This window comes from Choloepus didactylus, chromosome X (assembly GCF_015220235.1).
Source record: "Choloepus didactylus isolate mChoDid1 chromosome X, mChoDid1.pri, whole genome shotgun sequence".
In the NCBI taxonomy this organism is placed as follows: Eukaryota; Metazoa; Chordata; class Mammalia; order Pilosa; family Megalonychidae; genus Choloepus; species Choloepus didactylus.
The window spans coordinates 44,976,232-44,991,855 of record NC_051334.1 but is presented as its reverse complement, the minus strand read 5'-3'; the positions used below and the strand labels follow the sequence as shown (position 1 = coordinate 44,991,855).

General features: G+C 35.3%; 1 protein-coding gene across 1 annotated transcript in view; it reads left to right on the top strand.

Annotated features, from left to right (window-relative positions):
- The window catches only part of EFHC2 (EF-hand domain containing 2), a 343,223-nt gene that overhangs the window by 76,628 nt on the left and 250,971 nt on the right, over positions 1 to 15,624 (top strand). The window lies entirely within an intron of this gene.

The following is a 15,624-nucleotide window of genomic DNA, read 5'->3' as shown; positions in this document are numbered from 1 at the left end:
GAAAGTTTTGGAGGCTACTCTTATGCAAGCTTCAGCCTGATATTGCAAATTGCGACAGTATGCCAGGCCCCAACCAACAGTATTCCTGAAAACCATAAAGAATATCCTGGGCTCTATCTAAGACTCTATAAAAGTTTTGCCTATTAAGTTTATTTTTTCAGAAACTTAAAGCCTCCTGATGGCTCCTATACCAGATGAGCCCTGAAACCCAGAGGCCCCAGTCTCTCCAAGAACATCAGCCAGTTTCATTCATTCTTCTACCCAATAATGTCGACACACTTTTTCAACATGAAGAAGTTAGAATGGTCATGGCCCAAATATCCCTGAAGATTGAAAGAATGATCAAGTGAAAGGGAGGGCTTGTAACTGAGAAGTTGGGATTTAACAAATGATTATGACTATGGAATCAATATGTAGACATTTCTTTTTTGTTTCTAGTGTATTAGAATAGCCAGAAGGAAATACCTGAAATTGTCTTCAGATGGCTCCTATGCCATATAAGCCCTGAAACCCAGAGGTACCAGTCTCTCCAAGAACATGAACTAGTTTCATTCCATTACCCCATAATGTCAACACCCCTTTCATCATGAAGAAGTTAGAATGGTCATTGCCCATATATCCGTGAAGATGGAGAGAATGATCAAATGAGAGGGAGGAGTTGTAGTGGAGAAGTTAGGATTCAACAAATGATTATGACTACTGACTCATTATATAGATATTTCTTTTTAGTTTCTAGTGTATTAGAATAGCCAGAAGGAAATACCTGAAACTGTTGAACTGTAATCTAGTAGCTTTGATCTTTGATAATGAATATATAACTATATAGCCTTCATCTTGTGACTGTCTGAATGTAAAAATCTTGTGACTGACACCACCTTTATCCAGTGTATGGGTAGATGAGTAATAAAGACATGCATGAAAAAAAAATAAGGAAAGCATATTAGCTCATATTGCAAACTCTCCCAGGGCAGGGTGTTGGTTAATTTAGCGATTCTCATCTCCAGAACTCTGGGGTTCCCTGAGGCCCTTTCAGAGGGTCCACAAGGGCAAAACTATTTTCATAATAATATTAAAATATTATTTATCCCTTTCACTGTGTTGGCCTTTGTACTGATGGTACAAAAACAATGAGGAGTAAAACTGCTGGTGCCACATGCTCACCAGTTAAAATAAAAAATTAAAAAGCCAGTTTTAACTGAAGAATATCCTTACATCCTTAATTATTAAGAATTATTAATTTCATTAAATCTTGGCATTTGAGTACATGTCTTCTTAGCAGTCTATATGACAAAAAGGAAAGTATGCATGAAGCGTTTCTGCTTTTTACTAAAGTGCAATGGTTGTCTCAGAGAAAACACTTGTGTGATTGAGCTGTAATCTGAACTAGAGGCTTTTTCATGGATGACCATTTTTACTGAAAAGAATGAATGACAGACAAACCACTGTTATTCTGACTTGTGTATTTGACATCCATTTTCTTGAAAATAATGAAGTAAGCCTGTCACTTCAAGGAAAACAACTGACAGTATTTGTTGCCAAAGATAAAATTCTAGCTTTCAAGAGAAAGAAAATTAGAGTTCTGGAAAACTTCTATCTATCACCATGAGCCTGACAACTTCCTAATGTTTAAGAGACTTTTTTTTTGCCAAGCTTGGTGGTGATATTAATGAACTTGATTTTAAAAAAATAACATATAATGAAATGTGTCAATATTTGGAAAATCTTCATAATTTAGGGAACCAGTGTTTTCCAAATGACCAATGCATAATTTTACCCATAATGAATGGGTAAAAGATGCATTTAAATATAAGATACAATAGATTTCACTGTAAGAGTATGAAAAAAAATAGATCTTTTCAGACCACATTTTCTGATCATAAATCAATTTAAGTAGACTATAACAATGAAAAGATGAGCAAAATCCTTAATATTTAGAAATTAGGGGAAATGGCTAAGTAATTCCTGGATCAAGTTGGAAATCAAAGCTGAATTTACAAACTTGCTACACAGTAATGAAAAGTAGAGCACTTTTTTGATATACCTATGGGATATAGTTAAATCTGTTCTCAGATGAAAATGTGTAGCCTTAAATGCTTTTATAATTAAAAAATGAAAGAACAAAAATAAATCAATAGAAGGTCTGATTTAAGAAATTGGTGAAATAACAAAATAAAGGAACATAGGAGGTGGAAATCAAAATCACAGGCTCAAATTTATAAACTAGAATACAAAAAAGTAATTAGAATCTATAAAACAAATTGCATGTTTCCTAGAAAAAATCGTAAAACAGACAAATTGTTAGCCTTTCCAAGGGACAAAAAGGATGAGAAAGACTAAATAAGCAAGATTAAGGAAGAGAAAGCACATGACTGTAGGTAAGAGGTGACTTTGAAATTATGAGAAAATAATATGTGCAGTTCTATGTCAATGAATGTGAAAAGGTAGCAAAATTTAAATTACTAACGCTGAAATAATTTTACTTCTCTTTCTCCATTCTTAATTTTTTTTAATTAGAGAAGCTATAGGTTTACAGAAAAATCATGTAAAAAATACACCATTCCCATATACCCCCTGTGCCGGTTTGAATGTATTATGTCCCCCAGAAAAAGCCATATTCTTTGATGCAATCTTGTGGGGCAGACATAATAGTGGGGATTAAGTTGGAACATTTGGATTAGGTTGTTTGCATGGAGATGCGCCCCACCCAACTGTAGATGATAACTGATGGGATATTTCCATGGAGGCATGGCCCCACCCATTCAGGGTGGGCCTTGATCAGTGGAGCCATATAAACGTGCTGACTCAAAGAGATGGAACTGAGTGCAGCTGTGAGTGACGTTTTGAAGAGGAGCAAGCTTGCTAGAGAGGAACGTCCTGGGAGAAAGCCATTTTTGAAACCAGAACTTTGGAGCAGACGCCATTGGCCATCCTCCAGTGAAGGTACCCGATTACTGATGTGTTACCTTGGACACTTTATGGCCTTAAGACTGTAACTGTGTAGCCAAATAAACCCCCTTTTTATAAAAGCCAGTCCATCTCTGGTGTTTTGCATTCCGCAGCATTAGCAAACTAGAACACCCCCTACCCCATTGTTAACACTTTGCATTAGTGTGGTACCTTTGTTACAATTGATGAAAGAATATTATGATTGTGGTATTAGCTATGATCTGTAGTTTATATGAGGATGTATTTTTTCCCAATATACTACACTATTATTAACAGCTTGCATTAGCCTGGTACATTTGTTATAACTCATGAAAGAATGTTTTTATAATTGTACACTTAACTATAGTCCATTGTTTATCATAGGTTTCACTGTATTATACAGTCTTATGTTTTATCTTTTAACTTTTATTCTAATAACATAAATATGACCTAAAATTTCCCCTTTTAACCACATTAACAGCATTCAGTGCTCTTAATTACACTCGCAATATTGTGCTATCATCACCATCATCCGTTTCCAAAACTTTACAATCAACCCAAATAGAAATTCTGGACAAATTAAGCATTAACTCCCTATTCCCTACCCCCAACCCAACCCCTGGTGACCCATATTCTAAATTCTAACTTAATCCATTTCTTATGTCTATGATTTCTCTTGTATAACTGAATTGGTTAGTACATCCATACACTGTTAAATAATTGGCTTCTTTGTCTTCTTCCTGATTGAATGCCCCTATTGTTTTCCCATTAAGATGCTGGCTGTAGGATTGAGAAATACATATTTTGTCATGATAAGAAAGTATTTAGCCATTCCTATTTTTTTGCATGTTGCTTTTTTAAAGTCAAAAATAGCTGTTGTTTTTGTCAAAGGCTGGTTTTCCAGCATCATTAGAGGTTGTCATGATTTTTCTCATTTGATCTATTAATATGATGAAATATATCAATTGATTTCCTAATTTTGAACCATCCTTTCATTTCTGGAATAAATCCTACTTTGCCCTGGTGTATTATTTTGTTAATGTGTGCTGTATTCTGAGCACTAATATTATATTTATTTTTTTGGAACCAATATTCATAAGTGATATTGATCTACAGTTTTCTTTTTCATGCCATTGTTATCTGGTTTAGGTATACATATTTTAATTGCCTTATAAATATTTACAAGTTTTCTTTCATTCTCTAAGCTCTGAAGCAATTTATGTAGCATTGGGACTATCTGGTCTCTAAAGGTTTGGTAAATTCTCCAGTGACATCATTTGATCCTGGTGCTTTTTTGTGGTTATTCCCTTCATGACTTTCTCTATTTCTTCTGTGGAAGCTTTCTGTGCTAATGGGGTAAATGGCATTTTTTTTAAGAAATAATCCATTTCATTTAGGTTTTCAAATTTATTTGATTAAAGGTTTGCAAAATAATATTTTATTTTTAAAATTTCCTGTTTCTCAATAATTATTTCCCCATGTCATTTCTCATTTACTATATTTGTGCTTTCTCCTTTTTTTCTTCATTAAATTTAGCTAGTCATTTATTTCATTGATATTTTTCCCCTAAAGAACTGAGGTTTTGATTATTTGTTTGGTTGAGATTTTCTGTTCTCCACCTTACTCATTTTTATTTTTTAATTTTTAATTTTTTTATTACAGAAGTTGTAATAAAAAGTTTACTGAACAATCATGCATAAAATCTAGAACTTCCATATACCACTCCACCACTAACACCTTGCATTGGTGTGGAACATTTGTTACAATTGATCATAGCACATTTTTATAATTGTACTATTGATTACCATGATTTAACTTGGGATTCCCAAGTTTGTGTAATATAGTTTCATGGATTTTTAAAAAAAATTTTATTCTGTTACTCTATATACAATATAGTTTTTCCTCTTTTAAACATATTCATATATATATATATATATATATATACACACATATAATTGCTCTCATTGTTAATTGCATTCACAATGTTGTGCTACCATCATCACCATCCATTACCTAAATGTTTCCATCATTCCAAGTAGGATACTTGTACATTTTAAGCCTTAACTTCCCATTCTCTATCCCCACCCCATCCTGTGGTAACCTATATTCTAGGTTCTGACTCTAAGTTTGCTTATTCAAATAGTTTCAAATCAGTGAGATCATACAATATTTGTCCTTTTGTGTCTGGCATATTTCACGCAATATGATTTTGGAGTTTTAATTCACTCAACACGATGTCAAAGTTTGGTTGTCCCATTTCCCATGAAATAGACCTCCCTCTCCCGGGTGTTTGAAGCTGGACTTTGTCCCAGAAGGTCTGCCCCTATAGTTTTTAATACTCCTTTCATTGTTTCATGCTGCATTTGCCTGAAGGGCAAATTCTGGGAGGAGGGCACAACAGAGAGGACTATCCCAAGTCAGTTTTTCCAAGCCAAAACAGGGCCAGAGACCTACAAAGGGAGCGCAGATCAGCTTCAAAGTGCCCTCCAGAGGGGATCAGGAAGGGTGTCAAGAGCTTCTCCAATAGCTCCCACAAGCTGAGCTTTCCTGATCTGCCCAGCAAATGCAGCCCTTCTGGTAAATGTCCCCTGCAACCATTAGGAAGCACAACATCTTAAAGTCTCCACAGCCACCGCCCCTGTCTGGGGTGGGTTAAAACAATGGCTGCCACCATCCTTGTTGAGGCAGCTTGAAACAATGGCTGCACTCACAGCTGGGCCCCCAGCAATCCGAATTCGCTAATCACAAGCCATGATCAGTGATCAGCCTTGCCAACTCCTGTTCTTGGTAAAGAGGATTTTTATGTCCCTTTCTGTCACCAGCAGCTAGTCAGGAGCTGGACTCCATGGCAGCCTGCCATGGGAGTGGGGTGTTGGGTGCTGTTAACCACCATGTGGAGAGAGTAATTTACTGTTTTTTACTGTAATTTATCACATTCTTCCCCTGCTGTTTCCTAGATGCTGTACAGGGTTCTTCTGGCCTCTAGGTTTTCAAAATAGTTGTTTCAGACAGTTCCCGCCTGTTTAATACTTGTTTTGCTGAAAGGACTGAGTCCTGGAGCTCCCTACTCCACCATTTTCCTACAATCCCTCTACTTTATGAATTTTTGCATTTATCTTTATTATTTCCTACCTTGTGCTTTCTTTTGGTTTACTCTGTAGTTTTTTTTTCTAGCTTTCTGATTGGGATTTTAATTAGTTTATTTTCATTCCTTTATTTTTACTAGTATAGTTGTTTATCACAACAGCAAAGATTTTACTCTGATCACTGCTTTAAATGTATTCCAAGTATTTTGATATGCAGTGTTTTCATTGTCATTATATTTAAGAAATTCCTATAGTTCTGTTTTATTTCTGTTTTACCCAATAGTTACTGAATTGAAAGTTTTTTAACTTTAATTGAAAGGGTCCTTTTATTTATTTTATTAATTTCTATTTCATTATATTGTGATCATAGGGTTTTGTTTATAATATTTTTACTTTATTGAGCTTATTGATGTTTCCTTTGTGACATAATAGACAATTAATTTTTGTGAATGTTCCGTGTCCACCTGAGAAGGGGATATATTCCTTTATTATTGGGACTTACTATTTGACATATATATATAAAATCTACCTAATGTATTACATCATTTAGATTTTCTATGTTCTCACAGATTTTAAATTTTATTTTATTTTGAAAATTATCATATAGTACAATTAAACTTTTTTCTTTTGATGTACAGTTCTATGAATTTTAATATATACGTATTCATGTTACCCTCACCATAATCAGCAAAAGAATAGCAGCAACACCCCTGAAACTCTCTCATGCTAACCTTTTTAGTCATATACTGTCCTCTCCCTTAACCCCTGACAACCATAGACCTGTTCTCCATCACTACAGTTTGTATTGTTAATTAATTTTTTTTATGAGTAGTATTCAATGTTATGGATATACCTTAGTTTGTTTATCCATTCATTCATTGAAGGACATTTGCTTTGTTTCCAGTTTTTTGCTATTGCAAATAAAACTACTGTGAACATTTGCATACAGGATTTGAGTGAACATAAGTTTTCATTGCTCTGGAGTGAATACCCAAGGGTGGGATTTCTGAGTCATATGGTAAGTATATGTTTAAATTTATAAGGAACTGCTAAACCATTTTACAGAGCAGCTAATACCATTGTGCAGCCTTACCAACAATATATCCTCACTTATTTTTGTTCATTTGACTTTAACCATTGTGCTGGTTTGAATCTGTTATGTACCCCATAAAAGACTATGTTCCTTTAATCCACTCTTGTGGGGGCAGACCTATTGTGAGTGGGATCTTTTTATTAGGTTGTTTCCATGGAGATGTGACCCACCCAATTGTGGGTGGGACCTTTTGATTAGATTATTTCCATGGAGATGTGACCCCACCCATTCAAGGTGGGTCTTAATTAGTTCACTGGAGTCCTTAAGAGAGCTCAGGGAGAGAGAGAGCTCAGAGCTGACACAGAGATGCTTGGACAGAAATGCCCTGGGAGAAACAAGCAGAGAAGCTAAGAGAAAAGGTGAGAGTGACATTTTGCAGAGAAGCTGAGATATGTAATCCAGAGTTTGCCCCCAGGAGAAGCAAGCAAGGACCCACATGAACTGAGACAGAAGCCCAGGGACATTTTGGAGAAAGCCACTGAAGCCAGAAGCTAAACCTGGGAAAGAAGGTTCAGCAGAGCCAGCCATGTGCCTTTCCATGTCATAGAGGAACACTGGATGCCTTCAGCCTTTCCTCAGAGAAGGTATCTACCTCCTGATGCCTTAATTTGGGCATTTTCATGTCCTTGAAACTGTAAATTTGTGAACTAATAAATCCCCCTTATAAAAGCCAATCCATTTATTTCTGGTATAATGTATTTTGGCAGCTTTAGCAAACTGGAACAACCATGCTTCTCTTCTATTTCTCTGTAATATTCATGGTGGCTTGTTGCTACATATATTTGGTAAGTTTTCATTGTGAGCTTTTGTGGCTGAAATGTATTTTTTATTTACTTAGATTGTAACTTGTTGTTCTTCCAGTAACTGAGGATTCATGTCTTTTTACAATTATGGACAATCCTTAGTCATTATAATTTTGAAGATTGCCTTTTCTCCATTCTCTATAATTTCCCATTTTTTAAATCCATTAAGCATACATTGGACCCTTTCATGCTTCTCTACATGCCTCTTTATCTTTCCTTTGTATGCTCTAGCTTTTAATCTTTGTATTTCATACTGGGTAATTTCCTGAGATAGCTTTTCCAAGTCACCAATTGTGTCTTCAATTATATATAATTTTAAAAATTGTCCATTGAAGTTTTTTGTTTTGTTTTTTTCTTAAATTTCTATTTTGAAATAATTTCAAACTTATAGTTCTGTTGCAAAAATAATACAAAGCCCATACAGAGTACTTCAATACATGCCTATCCCCTCAGATATCCAGATGCACTAATTTTAATATTTTGCCATATTTTCTGTATAATTCTATTATCTGTCTAACACTCTGTCTATTTGTTTATCTATTTATCATCTATTTATCAATTTTCTAAAAATTTGAGAGTAGTTTGTATGTATCATGCTCCTTGACCACATAATGATTCTATGCACATTTCCTAAGAGCAAGGATATTCACTTATGTATCCCCCTTAAGTACTGTTATCAAATTGAAGATCTTTAACATTGACATTAAACTTTCAGTATATATTCCAATTTTTTCATATATCCTAATAATGTCCTTTGGGGCCTTTTCTCCTCCATTATTAGATTTAGTCCAGGATTATGTATTGCATCTAATTGTCACTGTCTCTTTTGTTGCTCTTCTTTTATTCATTGTGGAAACATATATACCACATAAACTTTCCCATCTCAACCTTCCCAAGCATACCATTCAGTAGGATTAATCACATTCACAATGTTGTGCTACCCTCATCACCATCTGTTACCAGAACTTTCTCATCACCCCAAATTAAAACCCTATACCTATTATGCATTAACACCACATTCTCTCTCTCCTCCTGCTCCTAATAACCTGTACTCTACTTTCTGTCTCTACGTGTTTGCATATTCTAGCTATTTCATGTAAGTGAAATCATACAATATCTGTCTTTTTTTGTCTGAATTATTTCACTCAACGTGATATCTACAAGGTTCATCTATGTAGTTGCATGTAGCAAGACATCATTCCTTTTTCAGGCTGAATAATTTTCCATTGTATGTATATACCATATTTTGTCTATCCATTCATTTGCTGATAGACATTTGGGTTACTTCTACCTTTCTGGCTGTTGTGAATAACCCTTCTCTGAACATTGGTGTACAGTCAAATGAGATTTTAATTTTAGTGACTGTATTTGCCATTTCTGGAAATAATTTTTTCAATTATTCTTAAACTTTTTTGTGGTTTATTGTCCTTTTCTCATATTTTTATTTATTTATTTTTAAAACATTTTGAACATATTTACAGTTGATCCTTATTATTTGTACATTCCATATTTGTGAATTTGCTTACTTGCTAAAATTCATTTGTAACCCCAAATCAATACTCATGGTGCTTTTGCAGTCATTCAGTGATATGCACAGAATGGTGAAAAATTTGTGTCTCTTGACACACATGTTCCCATGTGAGGTTGAACAAGACAACACCCTGCCTTCTTGTTTCAGCTTTCGTACTAAATACAAGGGTCCATTTTGTGGTATATTTAGTGCATGTTTTTTTCACATTTTTTGCTTTTTGTTGATTTCACTGTTTAAAACGGCCCCCAAGCATAGTGCTGAAGTGCTATCTAGTGTTCCTAAGTGCAAGAAAGCTGTGATGTGCTTTATGGAGAAAATTCGTGTGTTAGATAAGCTTCACTCAGGCACAAATTACAGTGCTGTTGGCTGTGAGTTCAGTGATAACAAATCAACAATATATATTAAATAAGGCATCTTTGAATAGAAGAACACATAAACCAAGGTTATGTATTGATCGGTTGGTGGAAATCTTGTGACCAGAGGCTTGCAGGATCCTAACACTGTATTTCCTTGTCTTACTTTGCTGGGGCTGCTATGACAAATACCATAGAACTGGTTGGCTTAAACAACAGGAATGTATTGTCTCACAGTTTTGGAGACTGAAAGTCCAAAATTGAGGTGTCAGCAGGCCATGATTTCTTCAAAATCTATAGTATTCTGGTGGTGGCTTGAGAGCAATATCTGCCTCTGTTACATGGTGATCGTTTCCTTTGGTCTCCTTCTGTGGCTTCTACTCCTTCTGATAGGGACTCCAGTCATGTAAGATTAAGGCTCACCTTGATTCTATTAGGCCTCATTTTAATAGGATCTTCATAGATCTTATTTACAAATGAGTCCTCACTCCCCTAGGAGCAGTGGTTCAATATTTGCTAATTCAGTGTTGTGGCAGCTTTATAGAACATAACTGCTGTGAATAACAAGAATCAACTATATTTCATAGTTTTTATTTGAGAGGTGTGTTCTGGTTTGCTAATGCTCTCATTATGGAAAATACCAGAGGAAGATTGGCTTTTATAAAGGGGGTTTATTTGGTTTCACAGTTACAGTCTTAAGGCCATAAAGTGTCCAAGGTAACACATCAGCAATCGGGTACCTTCTCTGGAGGATGGCCAATAGTGTCCAGAAAACCTCTGTTAGTTGGGAAGGCACATGGCTGGCATCTGCTCCAGAGTTCTGGTTTCAAAAGGGCTTTCTCCCAGGACACTCCTCTCTAGGCTGCAGCAGTTCTCCAAAATGTCACTCTTAGCTGCTCTCAGGTTGTGTTTCAAAATGGCATTCTCCAAAATGTCTCTGTGTCAGCTTCTCGGGGCAAGCTCTGGGCTAGTACCTCCAAAGCATTGGCAAAACTCTGCTTTCAACGGCCATCTCCATAATGTCTCTGTAAGCTGCAGCTCCTCTCTCAGCTCCTGTGCATTCTTCGAAGTGTCCCTCTTGGCTGTAGCAAGCTCACTCCTTCTGTCTGAGCTTCTATAGTGCTCTAGTAAACTAATCAAGGCCCAGGCTGAATGGGTGGGGCCACACCTCCATGGAAATTATCTAATCAGAGTTATCACCTACAGTTGGGTGGGTCACATCTCCATGGAAACAACCTAATCCATAGGTTCCAACCTAATCAACACTAATATGAGTGGCCACAAGATTGCACCAAAGAACATGGAGTTTTGGGGGGACATAATACATCCAAACCAGCACAAGGTGGTTCTCAGATCTGCTCTATATCCTTGCTTTCTCACACCTATGGTTCTCTCATCTAAGTTAAGTCTATCTAGAGAAGAAAAGAAATAAAGAAACAGAGAGAGAGAAAAGAAGAACAAGAAGAAGAAGAAGAAGAGGAGGAGGAGGAGGAGAAACAGAAGAAGAAGGAGAGGGAGGGGGAGAGGGAGGGGGAGGGGGAGGGGGAGGGAGAGGGGAGTTCTACCCAGAAGGAGAATAGATCAAAGTCAAGAGTAAAGTGATCCTTAATTTGGTATCTAGGCAAGGGGGAGATCAGTTTACCAGCCCGTTCCTTGCCATTTTCTCTAATGGAATCTGCCTGTAAACATAAATGAAATCGTTTTAGTAATTACATATATCAAGCCCCATTCTTTTTCAGATGATGCCAAGGTTTGTAGAACATAGGAAATGGAGAACTTTTATTAAAAAATACTAGGAAAAGAGCATTTCTTTATGGTTTTAACACATATGTTTATATGCCTACATACTACCTTCCCACCTTCTGATCTTATTTCTAATACTCAAAAAGAAAGTGGCATTTATTGAGCACCTATTATGAGCCTACCACAATGCTAAGTGTTTTACATATATTTTTCATGTAATCCTCATGACCACCTCTTTTACAGATGAAGGAACTAGAGCACAGAGAGGTTAAGTAGTTTGCCCAAGATTACCCAGCTAGTAACAGAGCTGGGATTTGAACTTGTTTTTCTTTCTCTAAATTTTGTCCTTTCTATCAAGTCATTTGACTTTGGTATGAAATACCAGTAAGAAACATACTGTTTTTCAAGATTCATCCATCAGTTTACTGTTTTGCATCTTTTATCATCTCCTATCAGAGAACTCATCTTTTTCCGGTTTTAACAGTCATCAGTATGTGGCTTGCTGAATATTCCTTCTTCAATATTAACATCTCCTTTAAACTCCCTTGAACAATAGTTTCAAAGACATGGGACTGGATGTTACCTAATGGATATCAGGAGGCACTATTGTATAGGAGTTAAGCATAAAGGCTTTGGGTCTGCTTCTACCACTTACAATTTAGGCAAGTTGCTCAACTTCTCTATGCCTATACTCTCATTGATAAAAAAAGAGGAAACGTTTGCTGTTATGTCTCAAACACTTCATTTCTAAAACAAGTCTCTTTAACCTCTCCATAAAAGCACATCTATTCCTCCCCCACCCCTTTAGATTTGGCCTCTTGTCTCATCAGCCCACAAAACCCTTACAGAAAGTGTTTTAAATCTGTCCCTTTCTTTCCAATCCCTGTGCCACCACACTTTACCCCATACCTGGATGACTGTTGGAATCTTTATTTTTCTTCTCTGCTTTTAGGGTTTTTGTCTTTTAATCCATCCGTTTCTTTTCCATGTAACGTAGTTTGAATACTTTCTGAATGTTTATGAGTCTTTGTTATGAAATTTTTTTCTTTTTGTTATCCTGATGATGAATTGTAAAAAATACAACTGTTATAGAATAGAGAAAATGAAAGCCTCTGCCAAAGCTCTCCCCAGGACATAACCACTGTTAACAATTTGGTGCACATTCTACTTAATATCATACCTAACCATTATTAAAATTAGGTTCATATTCTTCTTAATTTTATACATAACCACAATGAAACTTTTGGGTACATATTGCCACTATTAACAATTTGTGCATATTCTATAATATTTTACCTAACTGCTATTAACATTGTGGTGCATGTTTTATTTAACATTATGGATAAGGTTTTTCAACTTTCTTTTATCACTTAAGTGTGTATTTTATTGGCATATTTCCAAGGTAGTAATATAGACCTATCTTACTACTTTTTAAAAATTGACTTTATTATATATTTGCTGAACACAAAAGAACGTTTATGAAGTATGTATAAGGTATAAACAATTGTAGTACAGTGAACATCCATGTTCACACCACCCTGTTTAAGAAATGGAGCATTATCTTTATCTCTGAATTCCTGTTCCCTTCCTTCTCAAATATTACCATTATCATGTACTTCCATTTATCATTTTCTTGCTTTTCTATATAGTTTGCATGCATATTTGTATAACTAAACAATAAATTGCATGTTGATGAAATTTATATAAATGGATCATTCTGTGTGCTGTCCTCTGCAACTTGATTTTTCCCACCTCTACTTTATGTCTCTTTTGGGACTGTGATTGGAATGACATTGAAGAGAACTGGTATCTTTGATAATGAGTCTTCCCACTATGAATATAATATATGTCTCCATTTATTTAGGTCTTCTTTAATGCCTTTCGCTATAGTTTATCATTTTCTCCCTAAATTTCTTTCCCATCTTTTGTTAAATTTATTCCTAGATACATATTATTTTTGATATTATTCTAAATGGTCCTTTAAAAATTTAGTTTTCTAGCTGTTTGTTTTTGGTAGATAGAAATGCAATTGTTTTTTTTTTTTTGATGGAATGAAACCATTTATTTAAAGTCTAGAAAAAGGAAAGCAATACATTTATTGTTAATGGATACATACAGCTGTAGTGCAATTCTAAGAATGTGGTTGTGAAAGATGGACAAAAAGTTCAGAATAGTGTTATTTGGAGAGGCAGAAGGAATGGGATGAAGGAGAGTCACAAAGTGGGCATTAATGGTATCTGTAACATTTTATTTCTTTTGAAGCAAATGTGGCAAAATAAGACTTGTTAAGCCTATATAGCAGGTTACATGAGTCATTGTTTTATTATTCTTTGTACTTTTATTGAAATAGGTCATAATTTTTAAAATGGAGCATTAACTACATGCTCAAGATAAATCACCTTTATGATGGATGGCCCCAGAATCCATCATTCTTTAAGATTGTCCATCCATTATTCTAAACCAGATATTGCAAGGTGTGGACTGTGCCCTGAATCCAAGATACAGATGTGATTGCTTTTCTGTTCCTTGCCATTAACCAAATGGAACAGAAAACACATTTTACATTAGACTATGGATCTCTGAATTCTCTTAAAAAATTAGAAAATCTAGCACTACATTCCCACGTGATAATAGTCAATTAGATATAAGTAGGTAGTGGCAGCCTGTTAGTTTTTTGGTTGTTTATTAGGAAAATTTTCAAAGGCTTCTGAAGATAGAAGAGTATAATGAGTTCCTAGATAACTGTCACTGAAATTCGATAATTATTGACTTGTGATCAATTTTTTTGTATCTATTTTCCCTGCTCTCCTTACCCTTGGATTATTTTGAAGCAAATCCTAGATCTCATATCATTTCAGTATTTACTTCTAAAAGATAAGTGTTTAAACATAACTACAATATTATAACTAAACAATTTAACAAAATTCCTTAATGTCATCAAATATCCACGTAGTATTCAATTTTCCCCCATTTTCTCAACTTTATTTTGTACTTTGTGCAAATCAGATTTCAAACAAGGTCCTTACATTACACGTGGTTATGTCTCTGATATCTCTGCAATCTGATATTTGGATCTAGACCAGCACTGTCCAACAAAATTTTGTGTGATAACCAAAATATTCTGTATCTGTGCTGTCCAGCGTGGTAGCTACCAGCCGTATATGGCCACTGAGCACTTGAAATGTGGCTAATGCAACTGAGGCAATGAATTTCTCATTTTATTTAATTTTAATTAATTAAAAAATTTTACTAACAGTTTTATTCAGATAAAATTCACATACCATAAAGTTCAGCTTTTGAAGTGTTCAATTCAATGAATTTTAGTATAGTCACAAAGTTGTACATCGATCACCATCTATTCCAAAACATTTTCATCACCCCTAAGAGAAACTCATTTTCTTCCATTATCAGTCACTCCCCATTCCCCCCGTCCCCAGCCCCTGCCAATCACTAATTTACTTTCAACTCTCTGTAATTTGTCTACTCTGGAAATTTCATCTGAACAGAATTATACAATATTTAACCTTTTGTGTCTGACTTCTTACACTTAGCATAATGTTTTTGAAGTTCATCCATGTTGTGGCATGTGTCGGTAATTCATTCCTTTTTACGGCCAAATAATATTTCACTGTATGATTATACAACATTTTACTTATCCATTCATCAGTTGATGGACATTTAGGTTATTTCCCATGGTTTGCCAAGGTGTAATGACAAATACCACACAATTCATTGGCTTAAACAATAAGAATTTGTTGTCTAATGGTTTTGAGGCTAAAAGAAGCCTAAAATAAGATATTGGCGAGGCTCACTTTCTCCTGGGATCTGTGATACTTTGGTACTGGCTGCTTGGCAATCCTGGGGGTTCATTGGTTTTTGTCTCTGCCTCCCCTCACATGATGATGTCCTTTCCTTTCTGGCTTCTGTGATTTCTGGGTTCTCTTTATAAGGCCTTTAGTAATATGGATTAAGATCCACCTTGATTCAGTTGACCATACTTCAAGTAAAAATAACATCTTCAAAAGGTCCTATTTACAATGTGTTCACAACGATAGGGATGTGGATTAAGACTAAAAACATTTATGTTGAG